At 55.5% G+C, this 22,649-nt stretch overlaps 1 protein-coding gene across 9 annotated transcripts in view; it reads right to left on the reverse strand.

Moving 5' to 3' along the window:
• Window positions 1-22,649, reverse strand: part of ADGRG1 (adhesion G protein-coupled receptor G1) — a 64,721-nt gene that overhangs the window by 13,476 nt on the left and 28,596 nt on the right. Inside the window, exons 1-2 of one of the 9 annotated variants that reach the window (XM_074314821.2) lie at window positions 17,814-17,951; window positions 17,415-17,552 (exon numbers count right to left, since the gene is read on the reverse strand). The exons of 3 other annotated variants lie outside the window; for them this stretch is intronic. The gene's annotated coding sequence lies outside the window, so the exon portion shown is untranslated. Of the gene's footprint in view, window positions 1-9,214; window positions 9,242-17,414; window positions 17,553-17,813; window positions 17,952-22,649 lie in introns of those variants that run through there. 5 more of the 9 variants (XM_074314824.2, XM_088800338.1, XM_019754464.3 and 2 more) reach the window with 5 other exon arrangements.

Consider the following 22,649-nt stretch of genomic DNA (forward strand, 5'->3'; position numbering starts at 1 on the left):
CCTGCCCACAGGGTGGTTGGGCCAGCCTTGCAGAGGAGGAAGCCAGGGTAGTATGTGGGATGTGAAGTGGGGAGACACGTGTGGAAACAGCCCATGGACCTCCCCAGAGCTGCCAGAGGCTGAGCATCAAGAGGTGGTGGCCGTCCAGAGGCCAGCTGAGTTCACGTCCTGGCTCCATCTCTCGCTTGCCACATGACCTTGTGTAAGCCGTGGGAAATGAAGCCAGTATTAGTACCTCCCTTTGGACCCAGCAGTGATACGGTAATCTTAGCTAGAATTGGTGGGGAAGGCTCCACAGCACCACCTGGAACCCCTCCAGGCCTGGAGGAGACGCAGGAAAAAGAGGGCTTTCAGGATTCTCCCCAAGGTACCTCACCATCATCATCCCTGAGACCCAGCTCAGAGTACACCTCCTTCAGGAAGCCTTCCTCAACTCCCTCTGCAGTTAGTCCTGGCCTCCTTTGGTTTCCACCACTGGCCAGGGGCCCCTCCGTTAGCCTCCCGGGGTAGTGTGGGATGGTGCATTCCCTCCTCGCGCAGGCAGAGAGCTCTTTCCTGATCCATCTCTGTGGACAGGGTCTAGTGCACAGAGCTGTTGCTAGACCATGCAAGGAGGCTGGGTGGGTAAACAGATGAAAGAAATGGAGTGAAGGATCAGCGCACCCACGGCGCCCTCTACAGGGGTCGGGGGAAAGCGCGCTTCATATCATGACCATCAGGGGGAGCCAATTCCCACGGCACTGGGCAGCTGGAACCACTGCTGGTCGTCTGAGCCTCGCAGGGAGACACTCAGCCACGGACTAAGTTGGGGAAGGCCCAGCGACCTTCACCTCCACCCCCATCCCGGTGTAGAGGGGGCATTTCTGACCCCACCATCCTCTATTAGCTGAGCTCTTTCTGCTAGTCTGTGCTGACCCACCCCACCCCCATACCCATATTAATCCTCAATCCAATCCATTGAAGTGGGCCTTACTGTTGGCCCATTTCACAGATAGGGAACTTGAGGTCCATGAGGTTAAATGACTTGCCCAAGATTACTCCAGAGGCCAGGATCTTCTCCTGCCTGGTCAGAAGTGCAGTGTCTGGCAGGGAACCTGCGTGCCTGGCACTCGTAGAGATGCCAGGGGTCTTGGTGGCCCTTGCCACTGCCAGCTGGGTGGTGACAGACATGAAATGGCATCCTCATCCTGTGGGGAACTGCATATGGTTGTGGTGACAGATGCAATCATCTGCCACAAGCCAGACGAAGGGAAGCTTGGCCACCTAAGGGCACACAAGGAGTCTGAGTTTCGGAGAAACGAAGGAGGGCTTCCAGGAAGAGGTGGCTTTTGGATGGTCTATTTGAGGGCAGTGTTAAAGGGAGGGGTGGTCCAGGCAGGAGCTCATTGTCTCCTGTCTGGGCCAGGACTTCCCCAAACTAACCTGGCCCTTTCAAGCTAGAGCCACTCTCCTGTGTCCCACCATGTACAATGGAACCCCAATTTCTTGGGCCTGTCAGTCCAATCATTGGTCCTTTGGGCTCATCATCCTGCCCTGATAGCATCACAGGGCCCCTTAGAAGAGGGATGTGAAAGTGTTTTAGGGAATGGCGACTGTTTCCTAGGTTGTGATTTTTAAGGTTTCACTCTGAGGCCTCTCTGAGCATATTGACTCCTTTTGAAACCACCTCCGGCCATCCTAGGCCAGCAGAAGGAAACCCAGCATCCGGGGAGAGAAACATGTCCTTCCTGGACCCCTTCTTTCCTTCTCCTTTCTGCCAGTCTCTGTCGCTGTCTACCTCTGATCCCCAATCCAAATTTCACTTCCTCCAGGCAGCCCTCCTTGCTGTGACCACTGTTCTACCTTTGTGAATTCATAGTTCACAGATCACTATGAGAATCTTGCCCAAATTCCCCATTTTATGGCATCTGGATTTGAGGCCTAGAGAAGGCCAATGAGTTCCTGACATCACACAGCAAGCAGGATGGAGCTGGCCAGCATCCATGTGTCTTTCTGGCCCCCTGACCTTTAAATTGAGCTAGCACTGTCAGTAGACAAGGCCCCAGGTGAGAGCAGAATCATCTGCTTTGTATCAGCCCTCCTGGATTGACCTTTGAGAGCAAAAAGGCAGAAACAGGGAGTGAGCTCCCTATTACTAGAGAAGCACAAGCGAGGCTGCACCACTGTGGGAGGGACACAGACAAGGAAGGGACCAGATGCATGCCCCTCACACTTCCTGGTTCACCCCCACTCTACCCTGGCTGTTTGGACAGCCACTCCAAGGTGGACAACTCTGTCCCCATTGACATTCTTGGGATTTGAGGGGGAGGAGCTGCCTGACTTCCTTTAATCCATTCTTAGTGGAGTAGACTCATTCCCCTACTCACTAGCTGTGTGTCCTTGGGCTAGTTACTCACCCTCTCTGGACCTTTTAATTCCTATTTCCTCATCTGTAAACAGGAATGAAAAACCAAGCCCACCTCAAGGGTCATTATGAGAATTAAATGAATTGATACCTATAAAGGACTTAGAGCCATGCATGTGTTAGTGCCATAGGTGTCAGCTAAATATCTCTGGATACTTTCTGACCAGCTCATGCCTGCCCCTACTCAACCCTCAGGCCTGTCACAGGCCCCTACTGCTTTGCCTCCCCTCCCACCCTCCATGCCCAGCCCACATGGCCTTCACAGCCAGCTCAACTTCCAGAGCACTTTGACGGGAAATTCTTAGAGCATGAAACTTCCTTTCCGGGAGAGCAATGGGAAGACTGAAACCCCACCCAGAAAAGTTCTCCTTGCAGCCTGGACCTGAGGCCATCCTCAGAACCCGCTGAGACAGACTGGGGACAAGGAGAAGATTCCAACCCAGACGGGGCAGGGGGCGGGTGCTGTCCTGCTTGTCCACTTGGCACTTCCCCCACCCCCACCCACAAGATATCCTTTCCCCTGCTCCTCTCCCTGGCCTCTCCTCCCTCCCTCACGCCATCGCTGCCCATGACCAGGGAACCACACCTCCCCCACCCTGCTGCTGTACACACACCTGTCACCCCACACAGCCCACTCAGAAGGCGCCGTCAGTGTCCACGGCAGAGGTCTCACTCTCCCAGCACCTCTAGCAGGGCTGCAGAATACCCTGCACCACCCCGGGTGGCCCCACCTGGCTCAGTCAGGAAGGAGGGGGTCTGTGTTCTGAAGGTTGAACCCCATGCGTGAACCTCCACACGGACCACACAGACAGAACCTCATCCCTGGTCTCTGTGGACCCAAAGAGCTGGATAGGCCTTGGCCATCAATACTCTTAGAACCAACCATTGGCCCCCCAGGCCAGACCCTCATCAACCTCACACAGCACAGGCCAGAACTGGGGCGCAGCTGAGAGGGGCATTCTCACAACAGCACCTACCTGTCACATGAAATCTACTGAGCCACTCAGCAAAGCTGGTCCTAATGCTTTGCCATTTTACACATGAGGAAACTGAGGCTAGGAAAGGGCTATCTCTTCCATGATCACCATGGGCGGAGTCAAGACACAGACCTGGGTCTCACTCTAGAGAACTCCTTGCAGACCTGGTGCTGGCAAAAGTCCTCAAGAGGCACATTCCCCTGGCTTGAGAATCCCCAAAGAAAAGAAGAATGGGGGGCAGCCAAGACCACAAGTAGTGTGGATAATTCCAGCCTGGGAGAGAGTTTGGGGACTGAGCCCCCAGGGGGCCCCCACTCCCCAGCCTCCTTCCCACATCAGCCGCCATGACCTCAGGCTTTCCGTAAACACACACACACAGAACAGAACAGTCCGACCCAGCTTGACACAATGGGGGCCACTATCATGAGGCCCCCAAGGATCCAGGCAGAGCAGAGAGTAACCAGAGCTTGTCTGAGCTGCGATCCCCGACCCATCTCCTGGTCTGGGCCCAGGAGAAGGGGCTCTGGCTATAGCTTAGGCCCAGCCCTGCCCATCTTCGTGGTGGGGGAGGGGGCAATGGGCAAGAAACCCACAGCTCACTTTCTCCCTCCGGGCCTGAGTCACTTCCTCTGCCAACCGTGTACAGCCACGAGTCACTCCAGTGCAGGCTCCTGGAAAACTCATTTCCTCTGAGGATGAAGGTGGAAGTTGAGTGGACAGGACATGGGCGGCTCTGGAGTTAACCCTTCCCAGGCAGGCGCCTCTCCAGGAAGGTGTCCCAGACCTGGTCCCCCACTCCTTTCCTTCTCCTTCCCTTTACACACACTGTGGACCACAAAAGCACCCACCCCACCTCCAGAATGTCCCTTTGGCTAGAATGCCTTCCCTATCCCTATGATAATTCAACTTATCTTCTAAGAGTCACTTAAGACACACACTCCTCTTGAAGCTTTACCTAACTTCCCATTTCCCATCAGAATTAACTTCCAAATCCTGAGGTTGGGGGGGGCGGGTACCATGGCCTACATTCAATCCTATATGCCTGTCTCCATTGTCACAAGGTGTCACAAACCTGCCTGTGGGTCAGAACCTTGCAGGAAGTTGACTAAAATGCATTTTCATGGACTCCACGCACTTAGGGTAGGATGCAGCAGGTCTGGGGTGGAACTGGGGAGCTGGTTTTAACAAGCATCCCATTAATTGACACTCTACAGGCCTGGGAATGACTGGGTTACAAGCCTGGAATAACACCCATAGCCCTGCATTACAGAGACAGTCAGAGGGGTGGGATCTGGCCCAGGACCACTTAACTGGTACATGGCCGAGCCTGGACTGGGGGCCGGGCAGCCTGTGTCCCATGCAGCCTCTTCTCAACCACGTGATGAGGACAGGTTGTGCTGTCTGTGGCTCACCTAGCTCTTAGTAGGGTTCAGGAACCTGGCAGAGGCCTCCCAAAGCACAGCTGGCAGAAGGAGGGTGTGGGTGGTGAGAAGGGAGCCACGGAGACAGGGATCCCCAGCGGGTATTCTAGTATGAGCCTGGTCTTGCCCTCCTGGGGGCAGAGGGAGAGGACCCAGCTCAGCTTCCTGCTCCAGCCCTGGTCCTCAGCTGCTCTCCAGTGCGGGGTGGGGGCAACATCAAGCTGCTGGTGACTCCCTTTGAGCCCTGGGCAGAGGGCCTTAGGAAGGAAGGGTTTGGGCCAGGAGAGGGACAGGAAGAGGGGTGAGTGAGGGTGACAATGACACTTTGACAGAGTAAGCATGTGTGAGTGTGAACATGGGTGTGTGCGCACGTGTGTGTGTTTGTGGGTATGCAGGGAAGCAGAGAGAAGAAAGACAGAAGGCTGGCACTGGGGGCAGGCTGGCTCTGAAGAGGAAGCAGAGAGAAGCTGCTCAGATAGGCCCCAAAGGCCAGCTGGGGAAGGCACGCTAGAACCTCTCACAGGTGTTTCCTCTATGGGGGGGGGGGCTGAGAGGACCCCCACCAGCAGTTTCCCAACTATTTTATAAAAGTCAGTCTTACTTAGAAATACCACGGACCCAGCAAGTCAAAGGAGGTGCCCCTGTCAGCCTCGGGTGGGACCCAGGGCCACACCCCACTCCCAGCCCACAGCTCCTGGGAGCACAGCTTGAAAACACTGAGCTACTCTTTCTTCCCTCTGTTCCCACTCACAAATGGGGTGACTGAGGCCCAAGCTAGGTGACCATACAGAGCTCCCCCCAGGAAGGGTGACCTGGCATCACTGGGGGAAGCAGAGTGACTTCAGGTTTCAGGAATTTTCCTACAATAAAGGAGAATAAAAATTAAGTGAGCAGCCTGTCCCCAGAGACTGCCAAGACCTGTGCACTCACTGCCCAGGGGTGAGTTTCACATTCTTGCACCAGACCGGCTGGAGGGCCGCCCCTGACAGCATAGCCTCACCTCCCCACAGCTTCTGGTCCAGCCAAGTCCTTGGGCCACAACTCCCTCTGCATGCCCAGACGGGCCCTGGCCCTGCGGGAGACGAGGAAGGGGACAAGTGGGATGCTAGAGCCAGTTACACAGAGCCGCCCACCCTGCAGCCTGCTTTCTCTGGAACCGAAGTGTTTGCTGAAGAGACCTCTGGTGAGGCCAACATCTAGTCACCCAACCAGAGATGAGCCTGGGCTTGAATGTTCCCACCTCCAAGCCTTTGCACACACTGGGACACCAACCTCATGACATGTCTGTGAAGGTCCCAAAGACCTGAGCCTCGGGCCTCCACACCCCAGCCACACGGTCCCTGACAGAACACCAAATGGTGACGCGAGTGAACAGGGGTCTCTGGCATGGGGAAAAGGACCCTGAAATCCCAGGAGAGGAGGGGACGTCAGCTGCCGTTGAGCAAGTGCTCGATTCGTGCCTGGCATCTGTCAAAGCACTTCCACAAATTATCGCTCCATCTTCATCCTAACTCTGTGGAGCAAATGCTATTATATCCCTACTTTAAAGATAAGGAAAGTCAAGTCCAAAGAGATTGAATGATGCCCAAGATCTCATAGCAAGACAGCAGCCAAGCCAGGACTCCAGTCAACCTTCAAGCCCACGTTTTAGGCCATTGTGGTCTCCGGAGCCCCTTCCCTTCTCCGGGACTGTCACCCTGACTTTACCATGAGGTAACTCATCAGAGTACTTTCTAAGAAGGACTACTTCCCAAGTTAGAGAAATACTGCAGGCCTTACATGGTCTTGTGTTAATTAGCACATCAAAGGCTCTGATAAGTCCCGCAGCAAGAAAATCCACAGAGCTTGGTTGGCTTTAGTTTCCCAGCAGTGTGGTAGTGCATCTTTCTGTGCACGGACATCAGGTATCAACATGAAAATAACTCCCAGAAATCTTGACACTACACAGCTATGAAGGCTGTCAGCATCCGCTCTTCCCGCCTCCAGCCCCCTCCCCTCTGAGCTGTCCCAGAGGCCATTAGCTCGCACAAGATGGGCTCCAAGAGCCATTTAGGCGATGATGATCCCTAGGGCAACTCATCATCATCCTTGACACTTCCAGGCAAGAGGTCCCCGGGGAGCCTGGGGTGTACTCGGCCCCATCCCGCCTCCCTTTGACCAGCAGCACCAGCTCTCAGGGAAAGGGCACTGCCAGCCCTGTCCCCAGGTTGGCCATTCCATTAAAGTCAGCCACAGCCAGCTGGGCCCTGGGCCTTGCCTCAAGCAGCTGAGACACTTAGAATGTTGGAATTGAGAAGGAGGAAAAGGGAGAAAGGAAAAGAAAGAGAGAACATGAGGATACAAGAGCTTTCAGGAGCTGAGAATCAAAGCCTCTTAGAATTTTGGAGCAGACTGAAGAGACTCAGACCCTAAGGAGGGAGGAGGGATTTGGGGGGGTCTCAGATCTGACCCAGTCTGGCGTGGCGCTCAGGCATCGGGGTTTTTCACAAGCAGTCCGGGGACTGGGTGCCAGTCCTGGTCAGCTGCACGCTCCTGGGCCAGTCTGCAACCCACGGCCAAGTCTCCCCCAGCCCTTTCCTTGTGAAGCCACTGAGGCTGGACTCCAGGGTCCCAGGGCACACCAGTCAGCACCTGCCTGGGAAATGCCCACTCCCAGAGCAGGGTGGCTGGAGTCAGACACACAAGGTCCAGAACTAGCTCTGCAGCTACCTGTCTCTGGGGCCTTTCGGCTAGTCTGTCCCCTGTCTGGGCCTTCGTTTCCTCTTCTGTTGAATGGGTAACTATGATTCCTGCCCCCCACCTGCATTCTCCATAGCCCAGGGCCTTCGAAGCCTTACAGAAAGGCAGGGCTGACCTCTCAGCTGGCAGCAGGGGCAGAGGATGCTGGGCCGTCTCCCTCTCCCTCCTGGCCAGCTCCTGTCTCTGTCAGACCGCAGGGAGACCTCAGCTGTCTGGCTGAAGTTCCCCTTCCCCAACTGTGCTTCTACATTGTCAAAGGCCAGGCCCATAGGGTCAGCCCAGTTACCTCCCTGCTTGCTTTCTGGGGGCTGCAGCTCAGCAGCCCTGGGCCTGGCAGCGTGCCTGTCTTTGGAGTAGAGAACCCTAGTGTTCCCAAGGTCAGCCACCAGCCCTCCCTCTCTTTTCTCCTCCTCCGCGTCCCTGATCCCTGGCTGAGGGGCAGACAAGGCCCAAAGCCAGGCGTCCTCCCCCACAAGGGCTGAAGGCCTGGGCCAGGCTAGGGCTCAAGTCCCAGAACACTGTGCCTGGAGCCCCCTCCGGGGAACGGCAGACCAGGATCTCATCGCAGCTCACTGAGCACACAGCACAGCCTCACCAGGTCCGCCGCTGCTGTTTGCACACCCATGGGCAGGCGCCTCGTTACCTCCAGTCACACAGCTAACATTAATTAAGCTCTGTGAAAATGCAAGACTTGATTCCAAGCTCTTACGCAAGCTGACACACTTAATTCTCCCCTAACCTTACGAGACAAGTACTATTATGCCCATTTAGCAAATAAGGAAACTGAGGCCCTCGAAGGTGCAGTTACCTGCCCGAGACCATCCAGCTAGCAAGAGGTGGAGCCTAGATGCCACCCGAGAGCCCAGCTCCAGAGCTCCTGCCCTTCATTTTGCGGCCCGTTTCCCTTGACCTTACCTGACTGTAAAGAGCTTCTCTTTAAAATTCACAGTAAAAGATGCTTCAAAAAATGTGTTTCCTTGGCGTTAGCTGAAGACCCCCCACCCAGGGCCCTGGTCCTGGGGGCCGTGAGAACCGCCCAGGTGACCCCGTCCCAGCTCCACTCCTACACCCCCAATCATCCACAGGCCGTGGCAACCTACCTCCCAATACTCCTCAGAGGCTTGTCTTTGAGCGTGGGGTGCAGCCCAGAGACCAAAACTAATTTTTAGACGGAGTATGACTGAAGGGAGGGGTGTGGGGTGTGAGGACCTCACCCCAACCACTTCCTCGCTGTTCTTGATGCTAATTGACCAACTCCCCTTACAGTAGTGTCATGACTCCCTCAGGAGCCTCAGTGCCACCCCAGCCCTAGCCCCTCCCCACTTATCAGCTACACTCTCCGTGTTGAGAAGAAGGGGGAGGAGGGAAACGGTGGAGGGGGGATGGAGGAAAGAGGAGTAAGATAGAGGGGGAGGGAGAAAGGGAAAAGGGGAGAGGGAACAGGGATGGGGAAGGATGAAAGCGAATGGAGGAAAGAGGGGAAGGGGGAGGGAAAGGGGGGATAGAGGAAAGAGGAGAAGGGAGAGAGAAAGATGGAGGGGGAGGAGATGGAGGGGAGGAGGGAAGGGTGAAGAAGGGAAAAGGAATAAAGGATGGGATGGGGTGGGGGGAGGAGAGGGGAGTGAGAGGGATGGAGGGAGAAGGGGCGGAAGGATGCAGGGGAAGAACCCTACCTGGACTCCTCCGTGGCTTCAAGGGAACTATACATACAGAAAGAGCGCGAATGAATGAGGGAAGGGTTAGCCTTGTTTGCAGGCTGCAGCCCACTGGGGGGCTGGGTCAGTTTCTCCCCAGTTCAAGAGGCCAGAGGGGGACTTTGGAGCCCAGCTACCTCAGCCCCTGCTCCCTCACCCTCACGGAGCTTCAAACAAAGGGGGCAGCCAAGGAAGATGTGCTTCAAGCCCGCCAGCCAGCCAGCTCGGGAGAAGGGGCGCAGGTGACAACAGCCCCTGGCAACCGTTCCCCTGGCAACCGTTGGCAGCTTCAGGAACTACGTCACTGCTTGGCTCCAACCCAGCATAGCACAGACCCCGAACTTGTCCAGTACCCTAGTCCCCCAACTCAATGTTGACCTGGCCAGTCTGGGAGCTGGCAGGAGGAAGGGTAGGATTTAGGACAGCAGATTATGGGGAGCACTTGCCAGTCTAAGCTTGTCAACATTGACTTGAAATCCAAATCTTTTTAGAACCCAGTGGAGTCTACCCCTGTGACCAAAAATACCTATTGTCAGTTGCATTTTCCCCTAGAGGTTGCCAGCCTTGGCCTCAAGCCAGGCTGGACACCCCTCTAACCTGTACCATTGACTGCTATGAGCACAGAATGTGCACCATACTTTCCTGGAAGCTTCTTAGGGGGGCCACCTCCTCCAGGAAGCCTTTCCAGATTGCCACAGCCCATCAAGAATCTTCATTCTGAGTGAGTCCTGGGGCTGGAGATCTGCCCTAGTTTTCTCCAGAGCTCCCTGGGGGCCAAGAGTGGGTCAGACCCTGTTCTCCATATACCAGTCCTGGGAGGGAGTGAAATGGAGGCTAAGCTTCTGAAACCCCTTCTGTGTACCAAGTACTACACTGGGCATTTTGGAGATCTACTTCCACTACTCTTCAAGGGTAGCCCTGTTGAACAGATGGAGAAACAGGGACTCAAGGAGGTAATGTGACTTGCTCAAAGCCATCTAACTGGTAAGGGAGGGATAGGAAGTTGAAACCAAGATCTCCGAGACATGAAGACATCAAGACTAAGTGTCCATCTGATGCTTGGCTAATCCTGGCCCCCATCCAATGCACATCCAAATTTTATTTGATCACCTCCAGTGACAGAGAGCTCACTTCCTCCCCAGAGGGCACATCCCTTTGACCTCTAAAAAGTCCCATTGACTCAAAGGGAAAAGAACCTCAGAGCCATGGGGTGGCCTCCATGTGCCAGACAGGGTACAGAAGAGGACTGGGGAGGGGAGATGCCTCCCCCAAAGGCCTCCAAACCAGCAGCAGATCAGGAGACAGAGTGGGCTGCTCAGGGGACTAAGGGCCCAGGTTCTCAGCCAAGCAGCTACAAGCACTTTCCCAGAACAAGTGGGCAAACCCCTTGGCCATCACACTCCAAGGGGATAGAGGGGCTTTGGGATGGTTTCTGGCAGAGACCATGGGAAAGACAGCAGGGGATTGGGGCCATGGGGCTGGAGTGCCCATGCACCCCCACACCTCCTCCCCCTACCAATGGACCAGAGCCAGGAGGCGCTTCAGTCAGGAGGTGGCTATTGTCTTTCTGCCGGCCCAGAGCTGTGTTCCATTCAGGCACTATTTTTGGCCCCCGGAGGAAGAGGAAAAGAAAGCAAAGAAAGGAGTTGCTGTTCTCGGAGGAACCTTGGCCTGGAAATGATTCCAGGGCCTGCAGGGCCAGAGAAGGCAGTCACTGTGGGATCAAAAGATCCTGAGCTTAAAAGGAGCTGGCAGGGGGCTGGGGTTCGAGGGAGCCAGAGGAGGGCACAGATGGGGCAGCCCTGGCCTTTTGTACACACTTGTTACCCACTAATAGCAGCGACATGCAGAGAAAGAGGCTCAGCATCCTGGGTCCCACCCATAGTCGCTAAGCACTTGTCACAATAAAAATACCTACAATAGCTCATAGCTCATTGCTGCCCAGAGCCAAGTCTCTGTCAGACCGACAATCCTCACTTAACAGTGCTGACCAGAGTGGAGGTGGGGGACCAGATGACGAGGCTCATATTATATGTCAGATACCTGAGGCTCAGGTAGCAGTATGACCGCCAGAATAACAAGCCTGTGACCCCAGCCCAATCCCTCCACCTTCTGCTGACCCACCCTCCAGTGCATTCACCATCACCATTGTGGTAGCCTTCTTTCTGTCCTCAGCGGGGTGGACATGCAGATCCAAGAGGCTCACAGCCCAGCAACGGGGGCCAGGTCTTGTCACACCTACACTCCCATCCTGCCTAGATAGCAGTTACTGCAACTTCTGACTGGTTCCCCAAAACCAAGGTGGAGAACTCCCAGGCAGGCTGGCCCCTGCTGCAGGGCCTCCGTGGTATAGCAGGCACGGTCACGGACATAGGATAAGTACAGCTTTGGGAAAAACCACGAGGATTCCTTCCGGCCCTGCCCACTGCAGCAGCTCCTGAAAGGTGATGGCACATGCAGGGGTGTGGAAGGAAGACGTGCCACATGGTCAGGAGCACTCGTACCCAAGTGCAGGCCTATTGCATCAGGGGCAGCATCAGCTCCCTGATAATTTGGGAGGCGGGTGGTCCCCCTTCCTGACTCCTCCCTCAGACTTTCCTGCCACACTGGTCCTGTTCCCCTGGGGCCCTCTCTCCCTTTACGCCTCCCATCCAGCTCTCTAAGCTATTAGCAGGCTAGTAGGGGCCCCTGGAGATGCAATCAGGTGACACTAATGGTGAAAGTCCAGGCGTGGTGACAGGCAAGGCTACAGAGAGTGTTTCTAAATGGAGGTACCACCTGCCCACAGACCTCACCTGATGCCGCTGGAATGAACTGTCAGGGACTTAATTAATGTCTGGGAAGAATGTGGGAATTGGGTGGCTCTTTCCCCCATGGCCAGAAAAGTTCAGGGCTGGAAGGGGCCATGAAGAACCCCGCGTGATGCCCAAGTTTCTTCTACAGCTTCCCTGCCAAACTTAAACACCTGCAGGGACAGTGAACTCACTACCTCAACTGAGAACACCATCTGTGGTGCCAAGGGGAAAGGTCAAGGCTCGAAGGCAGGAGATCCGGATTCAGGCCCCCAGTACCCCGACTGGTCTGGGGATCTTCACCCTGCTTCCTCTCCTGTGAAATAAGTAAGAATTTAAATCTCCGAGGACCAACAGAACCTGGCACTGCATGAGGGTCTTTATAGGCAGTGAAGCAGTATATACCAGCCAGGGGTGGGAAGCTGGGTTATGAGTTGCCTCAAGGGTTTGACACACACTCAGCTGGTGACACAACCAGAGAAGCAGGGGGCAGAGGACATCAGGCCAAGCATGACTCAGCTACCCCAGCCAGTCCCTAGGGTACATCCCTTACATTTGTCACCATCAAGGCAGGTGGGTCTGGGCAGTTGTCCCCCCGCCACAGGGTCAGAGACCCAAGCTGCCAGCCATACTGCCACGCCCTGAGGGCCAGAGTTGGCCAGGGACCCAGAAGGGGTCAGCTGACCGACGTAGCCCCCAAGGGCCAAGGGAACTCAGCCCAGCAGAGAAGTGGCCACAGAAAGCTGTCCCCAGAAACAGCTGTCCCCAGCGCAGCTTGAAATCAGGCCTCCCCTGCCGGCCCAGGACAGTGGCCCAGCCACTCAGGCCTTGGGCCTAAGGGAGCAGGAGGGAGCCCCAGACTTGGACAATAACTCAGGCCAGCAGATCAAGACCCTATTGGATGGGGAGTCCATGGGGCAGGCTCTCTGGTGCCTTTCCCAGTGACATCCTGGGAGGACAAGGCCATTGCTCAGGGATAAACTCACTGCTGCTCTCTAGGAGGAGGGCTTGGGGGTGGCCCAAAACAATGGCAATGACAACATCACTTATGGATGGTGTGCCCGGCACTATACTTAGCACTTAGCCCTCTCAAAGGCATTATCATCCTCATTTTAAAGATGACGAAAACAAGGCACAGAGAGGCTAATGCACCTTTCCAAGTTCACACAGCTGATGGAATTGGGGCAGAACCAAGCAACGTCAGAGCTCCCCACCTCATGCTGCCTCTCCCAGGGGGACAGCTGTGTTGGGCGATGGAGGAGCAAAGGTCCGGGAGAGCTGGGGAAGGCTCTACTGCCTAGGGGCCCCTACAGTGTGTGGATGTCTCAGTTCATCCCCACAGGGTGTCGTTTAGATATTAGAGATTCAGGTCTCTTCATTCCCATTCTATAGCCTATGTAATGAGGCTTAGAGAAATTAAGTTGTTTGCTCAAGGTCACTTTTCAAGGACTTAAATTTAGTTCTAATTCAACCACTGCAAAACCCTGAAGGCAAAACCTTCAGCTGAGGTTTAGGGAAGAACCTCTCGAAGGCAGATACTGTGCTAAGTAAATAAACACTTTGCAGCCATTTATTATCCCAAATTCCAGCAACAACCCTGCCAGGGTTGGTACTGTCATCTCCGTGTGTAGGTAAGGACGCTGCGGTCCAGGAGGTTGTGACCGTGGGCAGCAGGGTCCCCAAAGTCCGGGCTTTCCCTGGTGGGCCTACAAACGCAAGGCCAGGGCTTCTGGGAGGAAGAAGGCAGAACTCTGCCCGAGGACAGAAGGGAGGGGTCTGAGAGAGGCAGAGGCAGCACTAGTCTCTCACTGTTGCTCGTTAGGAGTTCCATTAAGTGGCCCTGAGTCTGGGGAGCCACACTGGAGCCATTAGCTACAAAACCTCCTGCCTTTTAGGGGCCCGAAGCTGGTCTGGCTCCCGGACAGTGAGGCCCCCACCCCTGGCCATCTCCCTCTAATGCAGACGCCTGTCCACTCGTTCCTGGAAGCTCTGCCAGCTCCTCCGAGTCTCAGCTTTTATCTTTGCCTGCCTGGAACTGCCAAGCGCACCACAAACCGCCTGAGCCTGAGCCACTGCCAGCCCAGGAGCCTGACACCCACCTCGCTGCCCGCCCCTTGCCAAAGCACAAGCCAGGCTTGAGGGGGGGTCCCCCCCTGGAGCCCAAGTGGCCCCAGCTCTCCCAGGGGAGACACAGAAGTAAGTCCCCCCAAGGTATTACAAGATATCCTTGGACCTCCGTGCACCCATCTGCCCAATGGGAAATCATGAGAAGACTAACATGTATACAGGCCAGGCCCAGTTCCAAACACTTGACTGCAATAACCCCTTAATCCTCACAACAGCTCCCCCACCCCTTCACCTCTCATATGTAGATACTATTATTATCCACTTTTCCAGATGAGGAAACTGAGGCAGGCGCCCAAGTTCACACAACCAGAGAGGAACAAAGCCAGGGCTCCCCACAGGCCAGGGCAATTGCTGTCTCTGGGGGTCCTAGAGGATTTGGGCAGCCTCATGGATGGGGTTGGAGACAAGGGCACCCAGCACAGAACCTGGCCTGCTGAGGAGCCCTGTCCCCACCGAGGGGACAGGAAAGCTCGGTGGACAAGAGCGCAGACTCCGGAGCCCCAGAGACAAGAGGTCGCTCACAGGGAAGCCTTCTGCACCTCAGTGCGCTCACCTCTCAGTGGGCTCAGTGAACACCTGCCTCACAGGAAGAAAGGCGCATGCAAAGCGCTGAGCCCAGGCCCTGCAGGGTGTGAGGGCAGGGAAGGGCCTGGCTTGTTCTAGTCCAGGCCAAGCCGCCAGGGAACAGGGAGAGTTTAGGGCTTAAAGGAGCCTAGGAGGTGCCTCAGCCCACCTGTGCCAGGGCGGGCTGGTACTGAGCGGGGTCAGAAAATGTGTCCCAAGCTCCTCCCCACAACCATGTCCCCTCTCCCCAGCAGCCCAGGCCTGACCCCACAATCTGCAGGGCTCCCAGAGGGCCTCAGGAACTCCTGATGGAGTGCCAGGACCAGACAGGCAGAGGGTAAGCCTGGGGAGGCTGAGCCCAGCCAGGCCCTGTTCCACCCTGTTTGAGAGACCGCTTTGTGCCAGCTCTGCCCTGCCCCCCACTTGCCATCTGCCTGCTTCCTGGGGTCCTAGTCTCCCCAGCTGCCAGGTTTGCTCACGTGGTGTCCCATCTGCTGTGAGTCGGAAGGCAGGGTCCACAGGGCCACCCTGGGTTGGGGTGCTGAGCTTGCTTGAGCTCTGGTTCGGTGGGGAGGGCGGCACTGGGTTTTGGGGCTATGTTGCCATATTTCCCCCCCTCTACCACCTGCACCCCTGACTCTTCACCGTGCTATGTAGAAGCTCACCCACATTTCTGAAAGGGCACAGCTCCCACCACCCACACACTCCCCTCCAAGCATGAGCCTTGTGCCCCACAGCTCAGACCTGGGGCAGCCAGACCAGCCCCACACCACGAACCTTACCCCCATTCCTGCTGGGGTCACAGCCTGGCCACTGGCTCCAGTGCTGCCCTAGAGCTCCCACCATCCCTTCTCCCACAGAGCAGATTAGAACCTGCCAGCCTGCCACTCCAGGCCCCATAAAATGACCTGTGCCAGTGCTATCACCTGCCCCATTCCCTCAGGCTCTCACCATTCTCAAACCTTTTCCCACACAGTTTCCTCTGCCAGGACCTCCGCACCCCCTACCCCATCCTCATCCATGCATTTCAAACCCTCCTCTCCCTCTTTACCAGTCCCCAAGCCCAGACTAGACGTCTTCTGCTGAGCTGCCCAGTACCAGGTCAAAAAGTTCTCTTCGCCTCTACCAGCCAGCATGTCACTCCTCAGCCTCAGGTCCTAACTGTCTTGTCTGTGTCCTTGACAAGATGGGGGTGTCCCAGCCAGGCTGATGCGCCCCTGTCCAGGGCCCCGCAGGCAACCTGTCACTCAGGCCCCAGGACCACAGAGGCAGAGTGGTTATCATTACACCCACATACCCACTTTGTATCTGGAACAACTAAGACCCAGGGAGAGGGGCAAGCAAGGTGGCCACAGTGCTGCTACGACCAAGGCGGGTTTGGATCTCAGATCCCTGGAGTCCCTGCAGCAAAGCGGGATCAGGTCTGGCTCCAAGAGCGAGTCTCACCCCTAGACTCCCAGCCCCTCTCCGGCAGGGACCCTGGCCAACTTAGCAGCCTGCGGCTCTCACTGATCAAAGACACTTTTTCCCAGTCAACCTGCAACCCCAAGGAACCAACCCTCTGCCCACAGGAAGGGGGGTGGGGGTTTGGCTCTGGGTCTGGATGACCCACGGGCTCTAAGATACCTTATTTGTCTCATTCACTGATGTGTGTCCCCCATCCTTAGGATAGTACCAGGCACACAGTAGGCACTCGATAAATGTTTATACATATAACTTCCTTGGCCCTTTGGAGCCACAAAGGCTATTCCTACCCACCCCACCTCCCCAGGCCAGAGCTTCTCCAGGCAAAGGGGGAGTGGGGTGGTCGGGAGGGGGCAGGATGAGAGGGGCCCTGCCTTGACTTACGTCCCCCCAACCCTCCTTAGTAAAATGATCACCAGCTCCCTCCCATGGGGTCCTGGGAGAACCCCAACTCAGCACCACAGGGAGGAGGCTGGTTGTGGAGGAGGGGAAGACAGAAACTATCAGTTCCCCACACACACACTGCGGTAGCCCCCGGGTAGGAAGACCCTATTAGTGCCAAGCAGACAGAAGTCCTGAGGTCTGGTGGTTAGCAGGCAGGGCGCTCTGCAGCCCTCAGCCTCTGCTCCCCCATCTATCTGCCCCTGGTTCCCAAGACATTCTGTCACCCTAGGTCCTCCGGTCCCAGCCCCGTGTTCAGTACCCCCAGCGGAGACCATCTCCTCTCAAAGGTGGCCTGTGGATAAAGAGAGTGAGTCCCTGGCTCACCTGGAGGCTCCAGACTCAAACCCAGGGCAGCTGCAAGAGAAGCTGCTCTCAAAACCCCCTGCAACAGCCTCTCCTCCAGAGGCTCTCCATCTCCAGACTTGTTATGTGACCTCAGGTAAGCCACCTGCCCTCTCAGAGCCTTGGTTTCCCCATCTGTACAGGACTGAACAATAATCCCACCGCCCAGGGAACAGACCTGAGCTCACTGTGCCCAGTGACTATCCCACTCAGCCTCAGTTTCCCCAGCTAACAAATGACTAGTGGTTTTGAGAGGTTTTATCCTCTTGGGCGTCATCCCCTTCCCAGGCATCTCCCCAACTCTACCCCTAACTCTAGAGACTCCCCACAGCAATGCTCATGTGGACTAGCTCCTACCGAGACCCCAAGGCTTCCCAATTCCCTGGGCTACCACCCCACCCTTTGCCACACACCCACCCATTCCTCTTCCCTCCTTGATCTGGTACCTGGTGCCAGGCGGAGGGGCCCTCGGAGGGCCAGGCAGCTGAACCACGTTTCCAGATCCAACTCCAAGGTTTAACCTGCCAGCGTGGTCCTGCTGCGGAGGGAGCTGGCGTGTGTGCGGCCAGCTCCCAACCCCTCTCCTGCGCAGGGAAGGGCAGGCAGCCAGTGTGGAGCCAGGGGGAGGGGCTGGGGTGTGTTTGGTGGGGGGACGCCCCCCTCCCGCCCCAGATGAACTCCTCCCTCCTCCCTAGCTCTGCTGGGGATGATGAGACCATACGTGAGTCACTGATTTCTCAGAGGGAGGCTGGGAAGGGGCAGGGCTGAGAGCTGAGGCAGCGACCCTGGGGGATGCCCATGACTCAGCACTGGGCAAGGGGGCACCTCAGGCTCGTTCCCCTCACCATCCAGGCAGACAGGTGCCAGACTTCACAGATAGACGCCAGACAGGAGATAACGCTGCCTATTCGCCCTCCATCTGCCGCATCTCCGGGGCTCGGTTCCCCAAAGTTCCCACAGAGACCACGGTTGCTACAACAACAGTCCGCTTTGATGCTGCCCCCACCCCCAGGCCCAGGCGACAACTGCCCCTTCCTGATGGAGAGTCCAGCCTCCTTGGCAGCAGACAGGAGCTGCGTGCTGACTGGCAGAGCGGAAAGCATGGAAGGCTCTCCGGGGGGAAGGGGGGTGTCCAGTGCCTGGCAGGCCGCCAGCCAGTCCACACACAACTGGCCACCTGAATGTAAGTCCTCCCAGCAAAGGGAGTGTGTGCTCAATGCCCCCCACGCACACACAGTTTTAACATTCCAAGACTCAAGTTCTAGATTCAGAGACACCAGGGGCTTCTGGAAATGGACTCCTTTAGTCTGTCTGCTGGCCCAAAGGGGAAACTAAAGCCCAGGTGAAAAACCATTCCTGGTGGCTCCAAAAGGTCAGAGAGAAATTTGGAAATGGATCGATGCCCCCATGCCCTTTCTGGTCACTGGCCTCTGTCAGCAGCTTGCTCCCACTGCTGGGTTCTGGGAGTCAGGGGCTCAGGATCTCCCTGTCTTCCCTCATCCCTACAATGTGGATAAATGATTGCCAAGTCACAGGGGCTGCCAGGATTTCACAACATAATGAGGGTAAGTGATGATACTGTGTTTCGACCAAAAATAAGATCTAGCGGGACAATCAGCTCTAATGTGTCTTTTGGAGTAAAAATTAACATAAGACCTGGTCTTATTTTACTATGACATAAGACCCAGTCTTATTAATTCTTGCTCCAAAAGATGCATTAGAGCTGATTGTCCAGCTAGGTCTTAGTTTCGGGGAAACACAGTAGCATCAACAATAACAGTAATAATAATGATTACACTTACTGTCCATTTACTACATTCCAGACTCTTCCTTCACCCACTGCCATCGCCACAGGTCAGTGGTGAGGGGGAAATGGCTGCTCAGACCAGTGCCTGGCACTTGATGAGATCTCAAGAAATATGCACTATGAATGTGGCGATGAGGAAGGAGGAGAACAAGGCAGAGAAATGAAGCTCAGAGAAGGGAATTAACTTGCCTAAGGTCACACAGCTAGAAGTGACAGAGTTGGGACAGGAGCCCGGGAGGCTTGGCTCCACACTGGCTCTCCTAACCACTCACGAATTCAGCTTCCCTAGACCTCCGGAGCGAGGCCTGGACACAGCAGGTGTAGGTCCCTTCTCTAAAAGAGGGGGCCTAGAAAAGTCACCTGATGCAGCATGAATGGAAGCTTTTGCAGGCAGCCTAAGAGGCTGGGGTTTGCTACAGGTGAAGGCTACCCCTCACCTGCCTGCATACATCAAACTGCAGGGAATAAGAAGAGCAATAAAGCTACCCGGTGGGGTGCGGGGTAGCCCCCAGGTCAGAACTTCCAGAAGGCAGCACTGTGCTCTCCAAGCAGTCAGCCCTGCTGTCCAGACGGTGGCTGAAGCTTGGGGCGGCCAGCTGCTCCCTCCCAGGGCTGCACCCCTTATTACCAGGGCAGAGGGGCCAGCCCACACTGGGAGCCAGGAAACAAGGGAGCGAAAGTGACTTATTCAGGAAAGGATGGGAGTCCCTTACATGCCATGTCCCCAGGCACGTCACCACCTCTAAGCCTGTTTCCCCAAGGTCTGCCCAGGGTTGGGCCACCTGCTAGCTGTGGTAGCGCAACTGTTCCCCGGGGTCCAGGCCAACAGTGAAGCAATCCCCTCACCCACTCCATCCACACACACCACAAAGGGTGCCGGCCAGCAGGGCACAGATGGAGATTTGGAGGCGCCACTCTGCACATGGCAGGTCCTGGCGAGCTGGATACCCAAGCCAGGAATACAGAAACCCGGAGCCAGCTGCCACTCTGGCCGCATAGGAAAGGCCTAATGGGACGGCCTGGCCAGGACAGAAGTTGGCTTGCTAAGCTCTGGCTTCCCTTTCACCATTGGGCTTCTCAGAGACCTACTACGTTCTGGGCATTGTGCCAGGCTGTGGGGCAGGGGTGTGGAGCAGGCCCAGCTCCGAGTTTAGCTTACATTGGGGTGATATCAGTGAGTCAGTTATTGGCACCTCAGAGCTTTCAGAGGGCTCTGGAAGTCAAAGGAGAGAATCCAAATAAATTATTATTAATCACAATACGGCCTATCATTAGTGCTATGAACAGGACTGAGAACAGCTGCTGTGTCCGCCGGGTTCACGGAGGAAGACATTCTGCTGTACGTGGGTCGTTCTCGTTTCATCCTCCCAACCCTGTGGCTGGGCCTCCTGATATGCGCCCTGACTCTGACCAGCACCCACTAGGTGCCAGGTCCTTCAAGTTTCTTCATATTCATCACCCCCTCTGGTTCTTACAACAGTCACTGTCCCTACGTCACAGAAGATGGACAGGGGCACAGAGATGGTAAGGGGCTTGCCCACACCTTTCAGGGGCAGAGCCAGGATTTGAACCGAGTGTGTTGGCTCCAGAGCCCTGGCTGGGTCTTGAAGGAGGAGTTTTGATAAACAGACCAGCGGGAAGGGCATTCCAGGTCGAGGGAATAGCTTCAGCAGAGGTGGAGAGGTGCGACAGGGGAGCCATTCTTGGAAGGAAGTGGGATCGAGTTAGGAGAGTAGGGGAAGATTCTGGAAGACTTTCAAAACATGGAGTTTGCTTTCGATGGGGTTTCGTCCAAAACACTTTCGTCCGAAGCCAGGGAAGGTGTTTGGTGGAGAGGAGTGTGGTCAGCACACAAAATGTGGCCCACGGACCTGCATGGCCCAAGAGCTTGTTGAAAATACAGGATATCAGATGTGCCCCAGACCTGCTGAATCTGAATATGTATTTGAACAAGATGCCCAGGTGATTCCAGCATTGGTGAAAACAGGAGAAGCCCTAATGTAGATTCCAGGGGCTTATATCAGCAATGGTGGGGTGGGACAGGTGGAGGGCCCAGCCAGGGCACTGGAGAAGATAGAGGTAGATGGGGGGGTTGGGGAGGAAACTCTGGACTGGATCAGGGCTAGGATCTTCACCCCAAATATGCAGGTGAGGGGAAAAGATGTCAGAAAGCGCCCTGAAGCATGGGGGGCACAGGATGGGGTGCAGATCTGGGAAGCAGGGAAGAGGCTGCCCTTAGGCACAGTGAAATGGGGGTGCTCCTATGACATGTGGGGGAGCCTTTCAACAGGCAGTGGAAACACACTGCTGGGGCTCAGGGGTGAAGTGCTGGGGTCCTCCAAGCCCAGAGAAGGTTGTGAGATTGCTGGCTGGTGACAGTGGCCAGAGACAGAGCAGGGGGTGCAGAAAGGCTTGTATTTTAAAGGATGGAGGTGAGGGGGTCATGCTGCTGCTGAGAGGTTAGAAGCCCAGACTCTGAATTCAGGCCAACTGGCTTCTACTCCTGGCTCTGCCAGCTAGGTGACTCAGGTGGCATCCCTCTAGCCACCCACCTTCTCTCTTGTCAAGTTGAGAGAATAATAGCAACACCAGCAACACTGTGTTTCCCCAAAAATAAGACCTAGCCGGACCATGAGCTCTAATGCATCTTTTGGAGCGAAAATTAATATATAAGACCCGGTCTTATATAAGACCTGGCATTATATGATATTAAGTGATATTATATGATATTATATGATATTAAAGACCGGGTCTTATAGTAAAATAAGACCGGGTCTTATAGTAATTTTTCCTCCACAAGATGCATTAGGGCTGATGGTCCGGCTAGGTCTTATTTTTGGGGAAACACAGTAGTAAACGAGGCCACGTATGTAAAGCTCACAGCCGCGGCAGCAATGAACACCCTTGATGTATCTGTGAGGGTTTTACTGTTCAGAGCAGCCTGTAAAGGAGACAGAGGTGGGGCTGCCAGGGAGGTGAGGTGGGAGGAGATCTGGGAGAACATACGGACCCCAGGACAGGGATAAGAGAACGGGAGAGCCATGGTTCCCACTGGGACCAAGGCCTGAGCAAGCGGCAGGATACAGCTTTGTTCCTGGAGGGCTCACCCTTCTCCATCTCTAAGCCTCCAGCCAGGGCGGTGGAAGCCAGGCTTACAAACAATGCAGAGCTGTGCCCCCTGTGGAAAGGGTCAGTCATGGGCACCACTGCCTCTTGGAGGTGAGTTTTTATAGGACAAGAGCAGCTCAAGTCCAGGCTTCTCTCCTTGTGAGCTGAGTGGCCTTGTAAATCACTGAGCACCATACCTGGCACACAGCAGGTGCTCAACAAATGCTGGCCAATATCATTATTACTATCATAAAGTCAACACAAAGCCCAGCACTCTACATTTTGCAAAGCCCTTCATGTCCAAGATCTCTTCTACAAAACAATGATGATTGTTCCCATTTAACAGAGATGGAAACTGAGGCTCAGAGAGAAACTTTCCAAAGCTTCACAGCACATCAGCAGCAGAATTAGCACTCGAACCCAGGTCCTGGGATCCATACCACATCTTTTCAGCCAATGCTCCCAGTCACCTCCCTATTCATTCCCGTGGGAAAGCCTAAGCCACAGGCACCGGGTTGGGAGGGGTGGGGGTGGGGATGGGCACCCACAGCCCCATGATAACACCATCTCCTGTCACACCCGCCCCAGGGCACTGGGGGATGGCATTGCCCATATGACTCAGCCACAGTCACAAAGGGAGCTGTGTGCCCTGTGCCCTAGGCCTGCCTCCCCCACCCGCCGCTCATCCCCCGGCTGGAGAAGAAGGGAGCCTGACATATCCAAGATGTGGGGAAAACGAGAGGAATTGTAGGTCATTAAAATGGGA

Source organism: Rhinolophus sinicus, chromosome 8 (assembly GCF_057876585.1).
Source record: "Rhinolophus sinicus isolate RSI-liver-muscle chromosome 8, RSI-T2T, whole genome shotgun sequence".
In the NCBI taxonomy this organism is placed as follows: domain Eukaryota; kingdom Metazoa; phylum Chordata; class Mammalia; order Chiroptera; family Rhinolophidae; genus Rhinolophus; species Rhinolophus sinicus.